Source organism: Corvus cornix, chromosome 11 (assembly GCF_000738735.6).
Source record: "Corvus cornix cornix isolate S_Up_H32 chromosome 11, ASM73873v5, whole genome shotgun sequence".
NCBI lineage: Eukaryota > Metazoa > Chordata > Aves > Passeriformes > Corvidae > Corvus > Corvus cornix.
In genome coordinates, this window is record NC_046341.1 from 15,603,664 (window position 1) to 15,623,552 (window position 19,889).

General features: G+C 39.0%; 1 long non-coding RNA gene across 1 annotated transcript in view; it reads right to left on the bottom strand.

The window, feature by feature from the left end:
- Nucleotides 1-19,889, bottom strand: part of LOC109144223 — a 60,431-nt gene that overhangs the window by 2,379 nt on the left and 38,163 nt on the right. Inside the window, exons 3-5 of the long non-coding RNA XR_002044833.3 lie at nt 7,955-8,070; nt 5,409-5,552; nt 4,057-4,101 (exon numbers count right to left, since the gene is read on the bottom strand). This is a non-coding gene — a long non-coding RNA (uncharacterized LOC109144223). The remainder of the gene's footprint in view (nt 1-4,056; nt 4,102-5,408; nt 5,553-7,954; nt 8,071-19,889) is intronic.

Sequence of the window (19,889 nt, forward strand, 5' to 3'; positions counted from 1 at the left end):
AATACAGTAAAAACTGAATTCAGTATAAAATTATGCAATTCCTATGTCCTTTGAGGGAAAAAGAAAACCAAAACCACAAACCCAAACTCCCTTTTCTAGAAAAAAAATGCCATGTCCTTTTATAAAAGGCTAGGGAGGAACCTGGAATTTACTTCTGTTTGCATATTCCACTGGACTAATTTTGCTACAAGCACTTCCCTTATGCCAATGGAAATCGGGGGGTTTTGAACCAGACCAGCATCAACTGTGCTTCTAATCCAGCACCTTGTTCCTGATGATGGCAAACAGAAAATGCTTCAGAAGGTTCCTTCCCAGTGCTAGAAAGTCAATAGCCATCTTATGGCCTGAACCAAGGAGATCCTTATCCTTCCTGCCTCTTTCCCTTTATAAAGAAGTCCTAGATATTTAACATTAGGTCTTATCTGCATGGTTCATTTACAGCCCAGCATCTAATGACCCAAACGTTGGCAGAAAGTGGAAAGCAACCTGATCTATGAACATTTATTTAAGATTAACACTTTGTTAAAATAAAAATCAATTTGGGTGGAAAGTAAGCATATACAGGCTGGATTTACTGAGGATGTTAAGACTTGTCTCACTTTCACTCAGCAGCAGATTAGGAAGCCCCAAAATTTGCAAGAGAAGAGGAGAAAAACATATTTTCAGGCAGAAAGCCTGTAAAACAAACATCATACTGTGGGAAAAAAAAGTGTGTGTGCTTTTTGCAGTCTGCCTTATACAAGATTCACCTGGAAAAGGAAGGGGTGGGGTGTGGGGGGAAGTAATTGCAACCAAGCCACTGCATTTATAGGGGACTTCCAGAGATTTCTGGCTGGTCTCCAGTAGTACAACAGCTCTTTGAATCTGGCAGATTTTACTCGTTGCTTTTGCGCATGTTTTTATTTTTGGCTTTGGCTTTCCTCTCCTTTGCAGCTCTTCCAAGTTCCACAGGAGGAAGCACACAGCTGTCGCTCCTCAGGAACTGCACAGGAGACAGTGGCCCCTGTAACCACCTCTCCCACCAACAGTTCTGCTGCAGGCACGTACAAAGAGCTTGAGATTCATCCCCAGATCCCCTCCGGGCCAAACTGATTCCCCAAGACTTTGGTGAATTATAACCAGCAGCTTTCAGGCTATGGTTGCAATATGGATAATGATATATTTGGGTATATTATCAAAATTCAGAAAAACATTCAAAACTACAGCCCCCAGAAGTTTTGTGTTGCCCTAGTGGGAGATAAAAACATTGAATGGGAAGGAAGAATTGCTTCTCAACCCCTTGGGTAGAGACAGGGTGGCCTACAACTGACTCTGCTGGGTATTCACCACCCTTTGCCAACCTCCAAGCAATCAACATGAAGGGAATACAACCAGGGAGTCACTGCAATCTTGTAATCCCCTGCAGGACAATAGTTTTCTTAAGAGCAGCCTGGCCTAGTGTAAATGAGAAAAGTCATAAGGTTTCTGGAAAGGTATTTATTTTATCCACAGGTAGGATTGCAACACTGAATGTGATAGTCTCTATTTAGGGTGATTAATAATATGTTATGTTGCTTGTTTTGAGTAAAGACTATAGGCCAACTCCTGCCCTGGCTCAACTCCCATTGAAGTCAATTGTTTAGCCTGAAAAATGGATTACAGGATGTGGCTATAATTTATGCATATAAAAATGCAGAGGATTCTACCTTAGAAACAGTAATTTTTATTTATGTGCGCTGCAGTAGTGCCTAGAACCTGAGATTCCTTGCTCAGGATGGTATCCAAATGCACAGGAATTACAGGCATGGTCTGTACCCCAAAGAGTCTTTGATCTAAGCAAAAGACAAGCGACAGCAAACAGATGGGGAGAGGGGCAGAAATGACAAGGTAACTGGTAGATAATTATGATCACGATGCAGTCACAGCACATCAGCTGCTTAACCACTATCATTTTTTTAAGGTGTCACAGCAGAGGAGAGTTTTAAGGGAGGATGTGAAGAAGGGCAAGTTTGGTAGCTGGCAGATTTTTATAGGAGTGGGCCCTTGCAGAAGAAAACAAAATGACTACAGTCCAAAATTTTAAAAAATCAACTTTTCAAACAAAAATCTGTTGTGAGTGATGGATACACATTGATCTGTCAGTACCTTGTGGAAGTGATAGGGATAAACAGACTTGGGAGAGCCTATGGAGGCCTTAAAATATCCACAGGATGTTTTTGGCTGCAAGAGAAAAGAAGGAGCTGATGAAAGGGTGCATGGTGGAAGAGGGACATGATACAATACGAACTTTGAAAATGCACGCCTGCAGTGGAGTCAGAGAAAATGGGCAAGATAAGTGCCTGCCAAGCCTGGAGAAAACAGGACTCAATGCTGGGCTTTAAATTTGGGTTGTGCTTGTCAAAGGGTCAGACCTGAAGTACAAGAATCAGAAGGTTTGTCCTAGCAAGCATAAATCTAGAGAGAAAGATGTAGAAAGACATAATGTCTAGAAAGACACAATATCTAGAAAAAAATTGGGCCTAGAACCTGAGATGACAGTGCTAAAACAGTGATCACAGTGATTTAGTTTTTGTTCTGCAAGATGCTGCTGGCATGAGAGTCTCTGTACTTGAACAGGGGAACACTTCTGAGACTTGTTATACCTTAGTGCATAAGCAAAGTATATGGAAAAATGAGAAAAACGGATGAGAAAAAGAACAAAAACTCCCCTTTAAACATGTTATGGCTTTTTGGTTTAATTTTTCTCCCTACAAAGTTAGTAAGCTTATATTTCAATAAATCAATGAAAACAAACCATTTCTTTTTATCACACATATATGCTCAATTTTTGTGTGTCATTGTGGGAACTGAATAAAAGAAACCTAGGCATGGAGCTGCTTACACAAACTTGTAGGAGTAACTTTTGGAGAGCCTGAGCATTTGCAACTCCAATCTTACTGTGAACAAAAATAGAAAGGACACTATGCATGCTACTGCAAAGCAATTTTTATATTATAAATATGTTTAGGTGGTATCTAAATTACCACCAGAGCTCTGACCTTGGTTACAAATGATCATAAAGTAAAGAATACTTTGAAGTGCCCCAAATTGTAGATCAAAATGCTTGTATATTCATCACTTTGACTAAGATCCAGCCAAGATTTTCTTGGCTAATAAAGACTGTAAATTAAATAGAAAACAGGCCCAGTAAAGAGAGGTCATGGCTGCTTTTTTAAATGCTTACAGTCCTTTAGGGCAGGATGTCTGTGCTGCTTTAATTGTTTAGAGTTTCACTTTCTGCCATGGGAGCTGCAAATGTGGAAGCCTCTGTCTCATAATGCTGCAATATAAACCTCCATTTAAACTTGATGGGTCCCTTCTCATTGGAGTTTTATTTTCCAGGCACTTTTGTGATGTGCTCTTTTATGAGCAGTGTGAATAAATATGATGGCAATATTACCTATGCAAATAGGCAGAACTAAAGTGTCTAGGGTTAAGAAAAAACAACAAAAATTCTGCTTTAAAACAGAATCAAAGACCCAAAATATTAGCTACATTTTTCTTATTTTAATAATGAGTTTGTTCTTGCCAGTCAGCATTTCTCTGCAGCACAAACTACCCATGATCTGATTGGCAAAGTGTGAAACTGAACCTAATTTCAGTCTTATTTTTATTCTTCTTCAGTGTGTAAATCAGTGACCACACTGGGACTGCTCAGTAGTCCTAACTTTTGGGAGGATCAGATGCTTTCCCCTCCTACCTTCTCCCAGTCCACATGGAGAAGCTGCCTGGCTGTGCTTGATAGCATGCAAACAAATATCCTGTTGTATTAGTACCTGTGATTTATCACTCCATCCCATGGTAGGGGTGTTATGAGCAGTGCTCTGCATTCCCTAATGAGCAGAATTTGGTTGTTTGAGGACTCTCCAATGAATCAACTTTATAGAGAGTCTTGAATGGCACTCAAAAGAAACATCTTTGGGGATCATGGCTTTAAAATACAGGACAATTTCCCACTTTTTGTCCTGCTGGAAAGTTGTGATCTCCCCAGACTTTAAATGGTTTCTATATTTAAGTGATAAAATCATTGTGACTCACCAGAGCAGGACATTGGATGGTGTCCGATTCTGTCATTTTGTTTGCCTGAAAAGGAGCCAAGAATGAAGATTTACAAAGCAGATTATGGATTTTGTACATCTCAGTGAAAAAACGTGATTGCTAGAGAAAAGTGAGCTGTCAGCTCTTCGTGATAGTCATGCAAAGGGTGAAAATGGAAGGACAGAAGATGGGAGAGCTTGAATGGAGTGTATGTTACTGGTAAAACACCCCATCCTTAGTTATAATAAATTAAAATTTCAATTGTGCTAGAATCACTCTACACTAAAGTCCAGATTTCTCAGGATTAGCCCAGAGATTAAGCCTTTACTAATTAGGGTGTCATGATATTATTTGATACAAGGCACTCTTTTTGGGGAGCATAGTGCAGCAGAAAATAGACAATAGCCAGTACTTCACCGGATAGCACAGCTCCTCCGTAAAATTCACATTGCTCCTAGTGATATTTTCCTATTCTTTAAGCTGAGGTTGGCCAGATTCTGTTTTTAGTTACACCATTGTAGAGCTGAAATAAGAATACAAGAGCCCATTGAATTGATGAGGATTTTGTGAAACAAACCCCAGACAAAAACCACTGAAGTCACAAACAAGACATTCCTATCTTCCCTGTATTCTGCACTGTGCTTTTCTTTGTCTCCTTCCTTGTCACTTTTCTTTCTCAACCTCTGTACTTATTTTATTCCATCCTCTCCTACCCATTTCTATTGATGTTTTTTATGGCTTTGGGTGGGTGGTTAACTGGCATTAGGAAGAAAAGCCATACAAAAATATATCCACATATAGTACCAGCCAGAGCACCTGCCTCCTTTCTCTTAGTTACCTCAATGTCATTATGAAACAAGCTATATATTTATTATCTAAACAATGTTAAACAGTAGGGAAAAAAAAAAAAAAGACAGTGTGGTGTTCAACAGAGAGAGAAAAGGAGCAGTTAAATGAGTACCTTAATTCCTTGCTATTGAGAAGCTGTTACTATAACAAACAGCAGCAAGACTTTTTAAATCAGGCCTCTGGAACAAAGCATTCCAGTGTCACTTTTACATTAGTGATTGCAGTTGATGTCATTTTCACAAAACAAAATTATAACCGAAATGGATATTTCAGGTCAAAGTGCCACAAAGAGTATATAGATACATTTCCATCAATAAATCTGCCCTCTTCCTGCCCTGACATAAGTGTTCAACCCCTTGTGATTGACGTTTTTACCACTAAATTATACTATGTCTGCTTCTAGAAGAAATGTCTCCATTACAAAATTAGCTAACCATCAACATAACATAAAATAACTTCAACATGGTGTCATTTCACAAGAATATTGATTCTCACAGACTTACTGGATTAAATCCTGGTTTCCCATAAAAGGAGCAGCCATTATGTCTTTGGTAGACAGAAAAATATATATCGTGGAAAGATGTATATCTGGGTGATTAAAACTTCATTGCTGAGCTCAGAAGCACAAAATTTTGTCCCATGGCAATCTGAAATAAAGAAAATGGTCAAAATACAAGTTTGAATTATACATAAGAACAAGGATAAATACCAGCTACAAGTCTGTCATTTTATTTTCCTCTGCTGGAAGATACTTTGACTATTGGTTCCACAGGAAAAGTCATCAGTTATTCTCAATTGACTACTGAGTCTGCCAAAATCTTATCAAGACCTTGGGCATGTAGCTTTTCATTCTTTTACCTCACCCTTAGTGCTAACGCCTCATACCTCACAGGATGTGTCGACTAACACCTGAAAAGACTCTGAAATTCTTAGCTGAGCAAAGCTATTTAAGGGCAAACAATTACAATATGCAGCTGTAGTTTCTTTGCATATTGAAACTGTAGAAAGACAAGCTACTTAGAGAACAGATTTTTTGATGGCCTTCTCTACTCTGTTTTTATAGAGTTGCCCTACATTTAGCATTGAAATAATAATGGGCTAAACTCATTCTGGGCACAGCTTTGTGATTTTAACGAAATTACATTGGGGATAAATTTGGCCCAATTCTCTGTGCTGAGTGGCACATTAGAGAAGATCCTAAATGAGAAAATACCACTTCTATGACCACGCTCGGTCCTGGTATATACGATATTTCGATTTCAGCCTGATTCTTCAAATACAGATGAAAAGCTATGTCTCCATTAAGCAAGGCCAATGTCAGTTGTTGTATACACTGTGCTATCCTGAAGGCTTCTAGTCTGATGAGGGCTGGTGGTGTGCTCAGAGAACAGGAGTGAACAGCTGCCAGATTTCTCACATTCAATCAAGTACTTTTCATCTCTCTTCATCTTAGAATGAGAGTCTTTAAAATCCAATTGGTGCTGCACTCCCTTGCAGAGAAGAACTGGGTGCCATGCCAGTTCCAGGAGGACTATCAGTAACGAGGTGGAAGAGACGTGGGGGAAGCAGGAAGCTGGGGAGGATTGCAATTACAGAGTCTGTGCAGGGCAGGGTGTATTCCTTGAGAAACGGCTGCGATGGCAAAGCCCCATCCCTCAACCACAGCTGGTGCATGTTTGTGGGGCAGGGGCACACATGGGGCTCTGCTCAGCAGCTCCCTCTTATTCTGGCTCTGTGTGGCAGGAAAAAGGAGCACTTCACCTTGGGAGAATCACAGTCTGTGGCTGCTTGCTAGTGAAGGATAGTCTGTCACCATTCATCCCTGCCCATTAAGGCTGGGAGAGGACAATGTTACCAGTCTCTGCCCATTCAATCCTTTTTTGTTGGCACATTACTATTTTATCATTTTGATCTTCTCCCTACTGAAGATAAAAGACACCATGGGCGGGATTCATGAATGACTACTGTTATTTATCGACCCAGGACTTTTTGAACATTTTTTCCCCTCTGATTCATGAACCACTTTTCCATATTCGAAAAGCAGTTCATAAATCGTTCAGCACCAGCAGAAATTAATAATAATGAATTCATTTACATAAAAGGACTCATCCTGCCAGTTGCTGATAATGTTTGAAGCCAGAACCTTGTCGGCACACAGGATTTTTGCTGGCAGTGCAGGAAATAATCTTTTGTTTATAAATTAATTAAAACATACTTTTCCTCTGCTTTTTAGAGCTGCTATAGGGACATTGGGTAACATATTGTGCATTTTCTTTTCTGTTTTGGTTTTTTTCCCTAAAAAAATGGTATTGCCCAGAGTGGAAAAAGGGATATTTGATAGCATTAAGAGTCAGACTTCTAAGAGAGAGGAATGTGTTTTGATTTGTTTTAGTGTTTTGAGTGAGGATTTCTTCTTAAGCCATTGGCAGTTGCATTTCACAAGGCTTGGTTTGAATGTATTCTTTCCTGTGGATCCGTCTGTGTTCAGTCTTCCCCTCCCTACGTCTCATCCTGAGTTTCAAATTCAAGTGAACTTAAAATCATAACAAGAACCTCCCACGTTTCCTCTGAACTCAAACCCACGAGTTTCACATGATTCTGATGCAAAGCTATCTATAATCAGTCCCAGGTTTATTTTTGGAAAGGAAGGATGACCCTGAGTGAGCACTTCCATAATGCCAGCCAAGGGGTAGTATGTGTGAATGGATGTTTAATGCCACATGTGCTCTGTGTGTTTCATTATATCTGAATGCCCCAAAGCAGTGCCCCTTCCCCAGGACCAGATTTACTCCATTTACCCAAATGGAACTCCATGGGACCTACACTGCTGCAAGAGAATGAGGTGTTTGAAGCATAAGGGCAGCGTTTCACACCACACTAAAGCCTAAGCTAAGTTGCTGTGAAGAGAGCCCTGCTCCCCCTTGCCCAGACCTCGCGGTCTTGCTGTGCTGTGGGACAAATTTCACAGAAAAATAACATTTACAAGCCCACCCCATAAATTTTCCTTTTGATCACCAGTCCAGCAGAGTCAGTACCACACACCTCTCACCTCAGTGCTTTCCTGGCTGGTCTCAGACTCCTCCAGGTGACTCCATGTACCAGGGAGATCTGTAGCTCCTGTGAAGCATCTTCTCTTCCCATGTGCTCTTCATGGAGACTCCATGCCTACAACAAAGTTCAGCTTCCAGTTCAGAGCTCAAGCCTACAAATTCTGCACAGCAATAGCCAACACCGCTACATTTGCAGTTGCTTTCTGCATTCAGGCCCTGCTCTTTCCAGAGAAAGCCAGGAAGGCCCCATGCATGCTGCCTTTCCAAGTCACACACAAGAGCACTCGGAGAGATTTGCAAGGAGGGAAATGAAATAACCATATGAACATTTTACACAAAAAATAGCCTAATTATCTCTTAATATTCTGAAAAGACTAAAACACTTGAGTGTCAAGTATCACTGCAAATGAGTGGAAATATTTCTTAGCTTGTTTATTTCTTTATGTACTGCACCATTATTGGAAATTGGGATATGGAAAATGATTTGCTGGTTTGTTCAAATTTTTAGGGTTGGAATTTGTCATTTGGTATTCTGATTTTTATTTGTATTTAAGCTTTTGCTTGGCAAACAGAACTGAGTGCTATCACAAAGACTAGAAGTTGGAAATGTGTATTATTAGTCTGATCTGCATCATATGTATGTATATGGCTTTAATAGAAAAACCACTTTTAAAAACAACAACAAAAGGCCTGAATTGTCTGTTTCTACTTTTGCTCTTAATTGGTGGCATCTGGGTTTGTTGGTATTGAATGAAACTTTTATTTTGTGTTTTTGAGAAGGAAGAGTTGGCTGACTAGTTGTCTTTATATGGTTTAATTTCCTCTCATGTCCCCTTCTCTTTAATTTCACTGTTTGAAGACTTCTAAGGTAAATAATAAGGGAGCCAAAAGAGCTCTCCAGACAATTCACTGGACTGTTCTGAGCTGAACCATTTACCTGCAGCATGAACCTGGTCAGCTCACTTCAACTTTATGTCTTCATCTGTAAAACAGAGTTAAGGATTCAGCTTAGAAAACTTTGAGTTATGTTCACCAAAATCACTATAAAAATCCAATATGTTATCCTATTAGTATTCGGCTCATCTTTTCTATGTAGGCTTCTATGTAACAAATGGCACATTGCTTCTCCAGTCTGCTTGATGTAAGTTTGGGTAATTATTGACATTGCCAGTTATTGCCAGTTTATACTGGTGTGTGACCAGAAACAGCCTATCACAGGGTTGTCATGGCTGTATTTGTTACATTTGATCCTTTGCTTAAGCAACTTTTTATGGATTTCTCTAAAAGAAAGAGATATAAAAAGGAAAATATTTGGATGTGGATCAGAAAACAGAAACTGGAGTCAGGCTTCTCAGCAGAAAACATCTGAGGGAGAGGGGAAAGTCCTGTCCATAGCAGTAAAATGACATGCTAAGCAGGCTGAGAGCAACATTCATAATGTTGGGAGCCCACTTTCCTCAGTGCATAAATTCAAGACAATGAAAATGTAATGGCTAAAGCATTTAGAGAGGTGATTGAGACAAGGACAGGAGAGGGGAGGGGTCCTGGATCATACTGCCAACAACTCCAAGTGAAACTGTGTTTACTACTGGAGAGGAGACATCAAACTGGGAAATAATTTCGGTGTAAGGTTCCCCAAAATACGTTCCTGTCCAAGCAAGTGAACTGTCAGGTGGAGACTGCAAACAGAATCAGGGGCTTTGACTGTGTATGACCCTGATTCTTCACAACACTCAGCTGCATGAGGAGGATCTTTAGCAATATGCAAAGTTATTGGACACTAGACAGGCTTTTGAAAACATCCTACTGCAAGTGAAACTGAACTATAAAAATGTATCAGCCCTGAACAAATGCCTGTTGGGAGTTGCAAAGAGCCACTAAGTCTTGATCCCTGTAGGAGCTGCAGATGTTGCTGGAAGCCACTACTAACAAGAAGCCAAGTCTGTAGCTGGAGCTGCTCAGCACCTCTGAGGATTTGGCCTTCAATTTGAGCAGCCCACAGACCCTAAAGCCCAATTCTAGGAGGCTTCTGAATAAGCTTTAGGAGGGGGAAAAATCCGAGGCAAGCTTTCAACCTTCTCAATTAGTTTTAGTAAGGATCTTCAAAGTTATTTTCATGAAGACAAGGGCTGGAAAAGTAACTTGCTTAAAGGAAAACTGAAAATCTGAGTTCTGTTCCTGTCCTCTCCAAACATAGCAACAGAGTTTTCAGGAATGGACCAGGTCACAAAGGCAAGTTGGAAAAGAAAAATATAAAAAAAGCAAATGACTTATTGTGAGAATCAATATGAAAATGCAATCATGGCAAATGATTCTGTTACTCATTTTCACACTTCTGCAAAAAATATTCATGTTTTTCAGTTATCAAATAATCCCAAGATTTTAAAACACCAAATAAACTTTTTGTCAAGTTCTTGCCAAACACAGAAAATTCTACCACATGGTCTAAGTGAAAAACACTGTAGGGCACCTAAAGCAAATGGCAAGTTTTAAGAAGCAATTGCTATATGGCTTTTAGTTTCTTTTCTGGCTTTCTTGTTTTGGTTTGGTTTTTTGTTTGTTTATTTGTTTGATATACTGGAGAGCCTCAACCATGAGATGGCAAATGTCTTATCATTAGTTTCCAGGGAGAAGTTCCTGTCCCCTTTTTGCACCAGGGCTTGAAGGTCTAGTAAAAATATTATAACCTTTATTCAGTACATGAACTGCTCCAAACTTTGACAGATGATCAATTGGATTTTCAAAAATTCTGAAAACAGGCTAAATATCTATGAGATTTAAAAAAAAAAAAAAAATGAAGAAACAAGAAATTGAAATCCCCAGCATACTTGGGTTCTTTATATTCACGATGACTTCTGAATGTTGAGGGATTAAGTCTTAAGGTATATTTTTGGGATGACACTTTCAAGCTTCCTACATAATCATGAGACCTAGAAAGTTTTGTTTTACCTTAAAAAAAATTCTTTTTGCCTTTGCAGGAGCTGAGGGTTTAAATAAAGCATCAAATACCTCGAAGTTCATGATAAAATAGTAAGAACTGGCAAAGCTGCCTATGATAACAAGTAAAACTCATTTCAGAAGCTAGTAGAGGAGGAGAAGGAATAAAGTACAGCACAAGACGGGAGAAGGTTTTGAAATGTTACCAGTTTGGAAAGGCTGCATGTTTTCATTAGCTTGGCACTTTTGTGAGCAGCTATCTCAGCTTTCAGGTGCCCAGGTGTGAGTGTCTTGTGGGTTCCTCTGAGACTAAACCACTCACTAACAATTTCAGTCCATTCCCACTGTTTCAGAGTGTATTTCTCTTTTGCATCTGATTATTTTATTTCTTTCTCTGTCAGAATTTTTCACTGAATTTTCTTTTAAATAGGAAGCTCCTTTCTCACCTTGGGTCTGGCATGGTACAGAGCTATGGAGGGGTCCCAGCACAGCTCCTTCCTGCAGAGCACAGGTTTTCCACCCCTGGCAGAGGCAATGCTGCCCTGTCCTGGATGCTCCATTTGCTGTGATCCACCTCTTCCCAAGGCATGGGATATCCTTGGATGAGGAAACTTTCCTCAGAAGCCAGTCAGATGCTGTGGTGTTTCCCAATAAGCTGGAAGGAAGGCTGCTCTTTTTGTGACCCATCCTTTACCTCAGAAAGCAAAGAGCCCTCCTATCCAATCCCTGCTCCCAGCAGGAAAAGGGAAAGAGGAAAGAAAGAAGATCTCTGTATGAGCATGGCTGGTGTCTCACACTAATGCCACTGTAAATTAGCTGTATTTGAAGCAGCCCAGGCAGGCATCAAAACGTGGCAGAAATGGTGAACTCTAGAGCAAGGCTTCCCAAATATTTTTGAACTGTGATTAATATCAACTCTCAACGTTTCTCAGATATTACCAGACACCACATTTCTCACTGTGTCAAAACAACCATTATTTTAAGGACCTCCACCTTCAGCCACTTACAAAGTGAGAGAATGTCCCCTCTACTATTCACAAAGATATTATTGAACCTGTTCTTAAAATCTCTTTGGCATGACACAAAATAATTACTTTATAGGAAGCTACTTCCATTGCTTGGCAGAAGGAAACTCTGGCTAGATCCTTCACAGAATATCATCTCTGTTTTCCCCAGCAGACAGGAAAGAAAATGGAAGGCAGTTCTATTTTCTTAGACCTCTTTCCTCGCTTTTGCTTCTCCTTTCAGCTCCAAGCACTGTTTTGCAGCAGACATGGAGTGGTATTCTGGTGTATCTAGAACAGAAAGTTTCTCTCAATCTTTAGGACACAACTCCAAAGCATAAGAAGTAGAAATAGGGATGTAAACCAACTGGAACACTTCATTTCACCATCAGAAGGGAGGAATCTTGAGTTTAACTAATTATTTTATAAGCTCTTTCAAATACAAGAAGGGTTATATAGTAAATGATGTACGTATTTGTCTTAAAAAAATGCATATATTTATTTACTTTGTACTTTCAATAGGTGTTTTAGATATGCAATTATATGATTACTAGCTCTAAGATTTTATAAATTTACCTAATATTTACCTAAATTAGATATCTGGAAATGCCATGGAAGTTGCTTGCTACTTTTAAAGGTCACAAATTTTACAGTTTTAAACCCCTGGTACAAAGATAGAAAGCATATGGTACATGTTTTAATGGGATGCTTTTAAAAACTTGAGATATTGTAGAATATAAGCAGGCATTTAATATCATTTAATATCTCAGTTGCTTAAAGCCAGATTGCAGCTGTTTCATAGAAGTGAGAAATAGAAATGGACACAAATATTAAGATGAGATGTGGCTGATGAGGTCATTGATGACCTCAGTTCCACTACCGGGTCAAGGTAGCTGGTGGACCAAATATAGAAATTCTTCCACTGGTGCTCAAAACCCAGCTCTACCTTAGGCAAACACAGTTCTATCCCACTTTTTAGATTACCAAAGACATACTGATCAAAGTACTGACCATATATATCAAATTATAATATCACAATCATTGGCATTAGTTTATGAAAGTCAGCGTCATTTAGGTAGCAAGAGCTTTAATTGTAGGATTATGAAAATGTGGGATGCACTGAAATATGGTGCAAACTATAAATTATAAAGTTTGTTAAAATTGTAACTACTTGATTCATATAATACCAAGCTGATCAAGAAATGCTGAGGGACTGCTACCTCCTAGTCTGTTTTCATTTACAAATTCACTTTAGAAATTGAAGAATCTATTCCTATCAGAAAGTTGCTCACTCACTGAAAGCAGCTATTTTTAAGGTTTTACTTAAGGGAGATAATGAATAAGACTAAATTGATGCCAGGCATGAAGTAATTTTAACCAATACATTCAAAGTCTATAATACAAAATATTAGAAAATTATATGTACAGTAATCTCAAGTAAAGAGATGTTAAAATTCCTTGGAACCCAGAAACTCTTCTATTCATTCTGTTCTTCTTCTTTCAACCTCACTGTGGGAGGCTCCATCTCTGACATCTTTATATACGATGTTCTCATTTCAAAATGCCACTGAACCTTCAAATGAACACTTGCCTACGATCTTTGAATTCAAAAAACCTTAAATCAAAGTTTTTATATTTTAGTGCACTCAGCCATAATATGCAGTGAAAGAATTTTGGTATTTAGTCTAGGTCTTATTTCAGAAGAAAGGAAAAGATGACTCTCAAAATGAAAACAATAGTTCAGTAGAATGAAATACCAGCAGTACCAGATAATTTCTAGACAGGATATTTCAAACATATATTGAAAAGCAAGGGAAATGAAAAACCCTTTAGAAACTTAAATCTGGAGTAAAATACAGTATTTTTTATAAGAATTTCTCATATATTGTCATGAAAGAATGAAAATAAATTGAAGTAGGGCAAGCAGTGTCTGTACAATACTTGGAGCCGGGCACCTACTCCCAGTGTTAGTGTGTGGAGGATTTGCATGAAGGGCTTGGAAGGTCTCTCTACTGGTGGACATTAGGACAAAGCAAGCAAGGGCAGCTTGACATTCTGTGGTGGACACAGAATTATCATGAACGCACTTCTCTTATATGCTTTAAACCAATCCTTTTTTTCTCATTAGGCTTTCAAGGTTTTAAAACTACAAACATTTTCTGAGGCCACTTGTTAGAACAGACCACCCTCTATACTGCCCTTTGTTCATCACCTATACACACACAGTTCAATAAGACATAAACTAAACCAACTATCTAAGTAATTTGGTGGAATGATGCAGATCTGCTACCGAAGTCTCAAGTCAACCCTGTATTTTCTTTTTTTGAGATTATCTCCCTAAGCAACCTGTTCCAGTGTCTCACCACACTTACAGTAAAAAATTTCTTCCTAAATCTAACCTACATTTTCCCTCTTTCTACCCATTACTCCTTGTCCTGTCACTATAGCTCCTGATGAAGAGTCCCTCTCCTGCTTCCCTGTGACCCTTTCAGGTACTGGAATTTGGCTCTCAGGTCTCCACTCTCACTACAATAACCACCAGAGCCACAAAGAAATTAAAGGTTATTTACACAAAAATGTTAAAGCTTATCTGGTGGCAGAAACAACAAAACCACAGGTATCTCCCCACTTCTGACAAATCCTAAGCTCTGTAACTGGTAAGAACAATATTAGGATTTTTTTCACCTTAACTGTGACTGGCATGAGAGCTGTGCAGCTATGGGAAGCAGAAGAATGCACATTTTAGGTGTGTGCATTAACCTTGCAGATGTTAGCAGTGCCAAGGCAGCCAGAGGAGGAACACTTAGTGGCTGCAGATCCTGGTGGCACAGGCAGCACTGCACAGTGCAGCCAGTGCAGCTGCTGCCCTGTGTGTGGCAGGATGCACTGCTCCGTTCCCTTCAGGATGCACTGCTCGGATCCTTTCCCTCTCTGCTGCTGGATGTTGCTGGCAATGCTCAGCAGCTCCCTTTGACTGCACAGGCTGCTGGAACACCTCCAGCGCTCTGGAGAAAAGTGAGCACCTGAAGCAGCTCTGCTGATGAAAATAAAAAGATGAACAATAGAGCAATGCAATAGTCAGTACTGCCCTACCACAGACTCTAATTCTCGGTGTGTAAGCCCAGGCTGTAGTACGGTGTTACACCGTGACAGCTGAACAAGTCAGCATTTGAGGTCTGCTACGCTGAGGACACGATAAATCACCATCCTTAATTTGGAATTATTCAAATGCTCTGACCTCAGCAGATGTAATGAATGCTAATGCATTTGCATTCTGATATTTCAGGAATAGATGCAATAGATGAAGAAAGAAATCAGAAAGGGGTGAAACTAGGCTCACATCCAGAGCACCAACTTTTTTTCAGGTGCTAAATCACTTTTTCCATTTTCAAATTAGTCTGAGAGGAAAACCAAAAGTTAAGAGAGTTACTAGTTTCCACAGTTACTCCTTTTCAACCTAAAGAAGATATAACCACCATGTCATTCACATATATACACAGATGTGTAAACTCTTGTAAGATTATTATGAATGTGAAGATACAGAAAAAAAGGTATACCTGTGGAAAAGAATCTTTCATTATCAGTCAGAGCTTCTAAATAATATGTATTATTTTGTTCAGAAAATGATAAGGCATTTTCAGATAATATAAAAAAATGCTTGGAGAAGTGTGCAAGCATCTACAAGTTTAGACACAAGCCAACTGAATTTAAATATCTAGACCTGAAAGTAAAAACTGTACACGTGGTCTCTCAAAGAAATTGTAGTGCTTCTTGTTTTAGATACTTGGTTAAAATCCTGCAAAAATACCCTACTTATTAAATGGCTTTAGCAGTTTTTGCACCTAGAAACATGTAACTTCACACATATACAAATTCTTCATCAACAACTGTACAGAAATTTTCTAACCCCAACATTTAATATACAAGTTAAGAGTGATATTTTTATGTGTTTCAGCAAAGGTTCAGTAAGTTCAGTGGTCCATATATTAAAACTGTATCTATCTTAAAGGCACTGTAGTTCTTGCTCCAGCTATCAGGTTTTACAGAAAGACATTAAAGACAGATTAAAGACTGCTAAGTGCATGAAACATTAAGAAAACCAATTAAATATCTAGATACTTAAAATATCTAATCCAGCTGCGGAGTACCATAGAATACAAGCAAACACAAGGTGTGCTGGGGGGTGCAAGTATTGGTTTGCCATTTGTGGTGTTGACTGCCCAGCAATGTCTATGGCAATGATGAGGTTAAAAATATTCCCCGGAGTGACAGAGGAAACCTTTTCTTCCCCGAAGGTATTGCCCCAGCTGCTGGGTAGAGACAAGTTCCTCCAGGTGAGGATGCAGGTGGGTTGATTGGGGTAGTCCAGCCAGGAGGAAGTCTGCTGGGATCAATTAGGATGACCCAGATACAAAAAGTGAGGAGACTGCATTTGATCCTTTATTGCTCCTGGTTTCCCACTCTTGACTCTAAGCTGTGGGTCTCAGAACTGAATCTTGAGGGGCACTGTAAGGCTGATCTGTTATTACCAGTTTGTGAGTGGAGTACCTTGATAAATTAATTTCTCTCTAAGCAATAAAACCTCCTTCCTTTTAGAGCTGCACAGGAAAGATATAAAACTCAATACCTTAATGTAGTTTCCTTCCCTCCCTACTTAATAACTGTTTTTATTTTAATTTTTGTTCCCAGATCTGACAATAGGATAGCCAACCATTCATCACAGGATGCAGAGCTAGAAGTGTTCTCTGTGAAGATATTGGCTTCTGGAAGTGTCTTACCAAGAAAAAAATCTAGTGTGTTTCCTAAGTTATGGTATAATATTCATTATTTTTAGAAAGACTCTCAAAAAATTAAAATGCATGCTCTGTGTTGACAACAGAAAAATTACCATGCTGTAGTTTAAAATTTTATATATGGGTCAGCTTTTCAATGCTGCTTTGACAGAAGCAAACCTCAAGCTTCCAAGTCTGGAACTAAATACCCCAGTGAAAAGTGAAAAATGGGGATCACAAAACCCAGGCTTGCTTCAACATAGCGCTGAGTGTTTTGCTTTGTGGTTCTTTTTCTCCACTCCAGGACTGTGACAGTCTGAGCAGCACTTGCTGCTGGAGCTGAGCCTTCCCCCAGAGCTGCACCCAGACTGGAGGCTGCCTGCAATGCACTGCAGCCTTCTGAACAGAGAGAGCTGCCATTTCAAACACCACCTTTTTGTCCAAAATCAACCCTAAAATATTTGGAAAAGGGCAAATAGAGAGGGAGCTCAGTGTCCCACCCAGCAGAACTCATTGTCGAGTGTTTGCTCTAGTAGTACAACATTCACATTTCTTCCTTTCGCTAAATCTCTTTGCACGTTATATTTGAATGAAAGATAGTCAGGGATTAAAATTACTATTGCCTGATTCTTCCATCCTCCATTATATAATCAGGTACAAGTAAAATCCCTGAGGCAGAACAAAGCTTTATTGACTGGAAGCAGACGCAAACCTGTCCTATTATAATTAGGGAGAGTTTTGAATTGGTTTCAAGGGACTGTCAGAAATAGGCCTCAGAAAGGATGCATGAAATATCTTGTCTTTTGCAGATCCTCCAAAGCTATGTGCTCTTAGAGCACACAAGAACATGTTCCAGTTCAGAAGAGCAGAAAAACATGAAACATATGAAGCTGCTTTGCCAAGGAGGAAACCCACTGTACACAAAGATACAAGCATTCCAGAGAATGAAGGGGGGTGTGGTGGGAGACCCCCAAGAATTAAAAAAAAAAAAAGTTCTGGTGAAAAAAAAAAAGCAGAAAAGAAGAGGCAAAGACCCTCTTAGTTTTGGGGAAAAAAAAAAAAAAAAAACCAACAAAAAACAACCAACCAGCATGGAAAAAAACCCAAAACAAACAAAACCAATTCAAAACCCAAAATAAAATTCCCTTTTTTTTCCTGAAAAATGAAATCTGTTCTAACAATATGCCTACCCATGGTTTCATGGCTGCCTCACAGCTCATAAATTAAGCAAGTTCTAACCTGAGCACACTTAATGCTGAAAGAGGCACAATGTTTGATTCTGTAGACTCTATTTATCCTGTGATCTATGGAGGTGTTAAAATACCTTATGTTTGAGGAAAATTAACCAAAGAAGAATGGAACAAGACTCATGCCTTTGAGGTCCCTCTGGCATTACTTCTAACAGGACATGTGTAAACACTGCTGTTCTGGACAAATTTCAAATGGAAAGCAGAGGTAATAAAGAAAACCAAAGCACAGTAGTGTAAGTTAGAAAAATTACTGTTTCCATCCCCTTTTAAAGATTGTAGACCAATACTGGTGCAACTGTTTTCCACCAAAAGCATTGCCTCTAAACAGACCACGTGCACAGCTCTCCAGCCTTACCCAGAAATACATGGAGGTTTCAATGGCTGTGCTTTTTTGGAGAATCCAGGTTAGTGATGTATTTTGGTGTGATTGTTTTAGTGTATTTCCATTTCAACTGAGGCCCTTTTAAGTAGCAAACAGGACTGCTTTACTGAATTCTTATTTCTCAGTGTTTAACATTCCTTTACAGACAAAGAGCACTTAATAACTGCTCAAGCAAAGCAGTGAATTGATAAAAAAGGACTGTTGTAATCATCCCTTCCACAGTAGCCATTACAGTGACATATTTATATTGTAAGACATGGTGGGATACAGCTTCCTGTACACTCAGCTCTGCAAAGCAGGAGGGGAAGGTGGTCTGGAAAGCAGCAAGACAACACTGAACATGTGAAATGTCTCTTTATGCATTCCCGTGGTAATGCACCCGTCTGAGACAACACTGCTGCCATTGTACAACATGAAAAAATGATGTCCATTTCCATCAAAGAACAGCAAAAAAGAGAGATTTTTATTGTGGTTAGCCTGAGTTCAAAGCTTGGGGTAGCACACTCACAGATGAACAGAATAAACACTTACACTTAGGCTTACTGTATACAGCTTAACGAACACATATGAAGATCATATAAATAATTCACATTACTCAAGAGATGGTGAGTTGAACAAGTCCCTTCTGGTTAAACTTATTTAAAGATAAGGTGAAGTTAAGTGAGTGATGGCACAGTTACAGAGGCCACAGTCCAAGGGGAATTTGGACAGTCTAAGTTACACTGCCAGAGTGATTTGTGCAGAATTATGTCAACTTACAGATCTTTAGACCTTATGGGAAAAGGAAATGTCTGATCTTTAAAAGAAGTGATACAAGATGAGTATTTTACAAAGTACAATTATGCTTTACTCAAGAAACTATTTCTATGAAATAGAACTGGACATCAGCAAAGCATAAATGGAAATATTACAGTACAGCTGGAGAGCCAGTTCAGTAGTGACAAGGAAACTCTCTAATGCTAAATACTTGAAACAAAAAGCCACCCTAAAAAAGATATAATCCTTTTCAGTCAAGTGCTCTCAAGTCTTTCTTCTGTAGTACCTTACAAATATGTAATGGATCTACCCTGTATCTGCCTAGTATTATAGTTTAAGCATTTAATTGAAACTGTAAATGTAGAAGGCATTTCTAGAATCATTACTCTATGACTGAAGCTAGTGAGTCATTATTTTTGGCTGACTATTAGCCACAACCATCAAATTCATGAATTAATCTATCATGGAGATTTTGGTTCTGGTATAGAAATAATATCAACAAACTAGGTAGCATTTCATCTGTTAATATTACAATAAGCCTGCAAATTATTCCTGTTGGAAGGGTAGCATTATAATGACAATATGTCTCTCTTTTATTATATAAGTATGTTATACATACATTTTGTTTGATACCTACAAGCAGTATCCTGACCCCCAAATTCATTGTTGCAATATTACTGAAGCTCTATAATTTAGAAGCAATAAAATTCAATCAGCTTTTCTCTATAAAATTTACAAAGCAAAAGAATTTCCCTTTCAGTGCCTTCTAAACACCTTTGTTTTGGATGGTCAAAATGCTAAGAGCATTCCAGTTCAGTAGCTCTGGTTCAGAA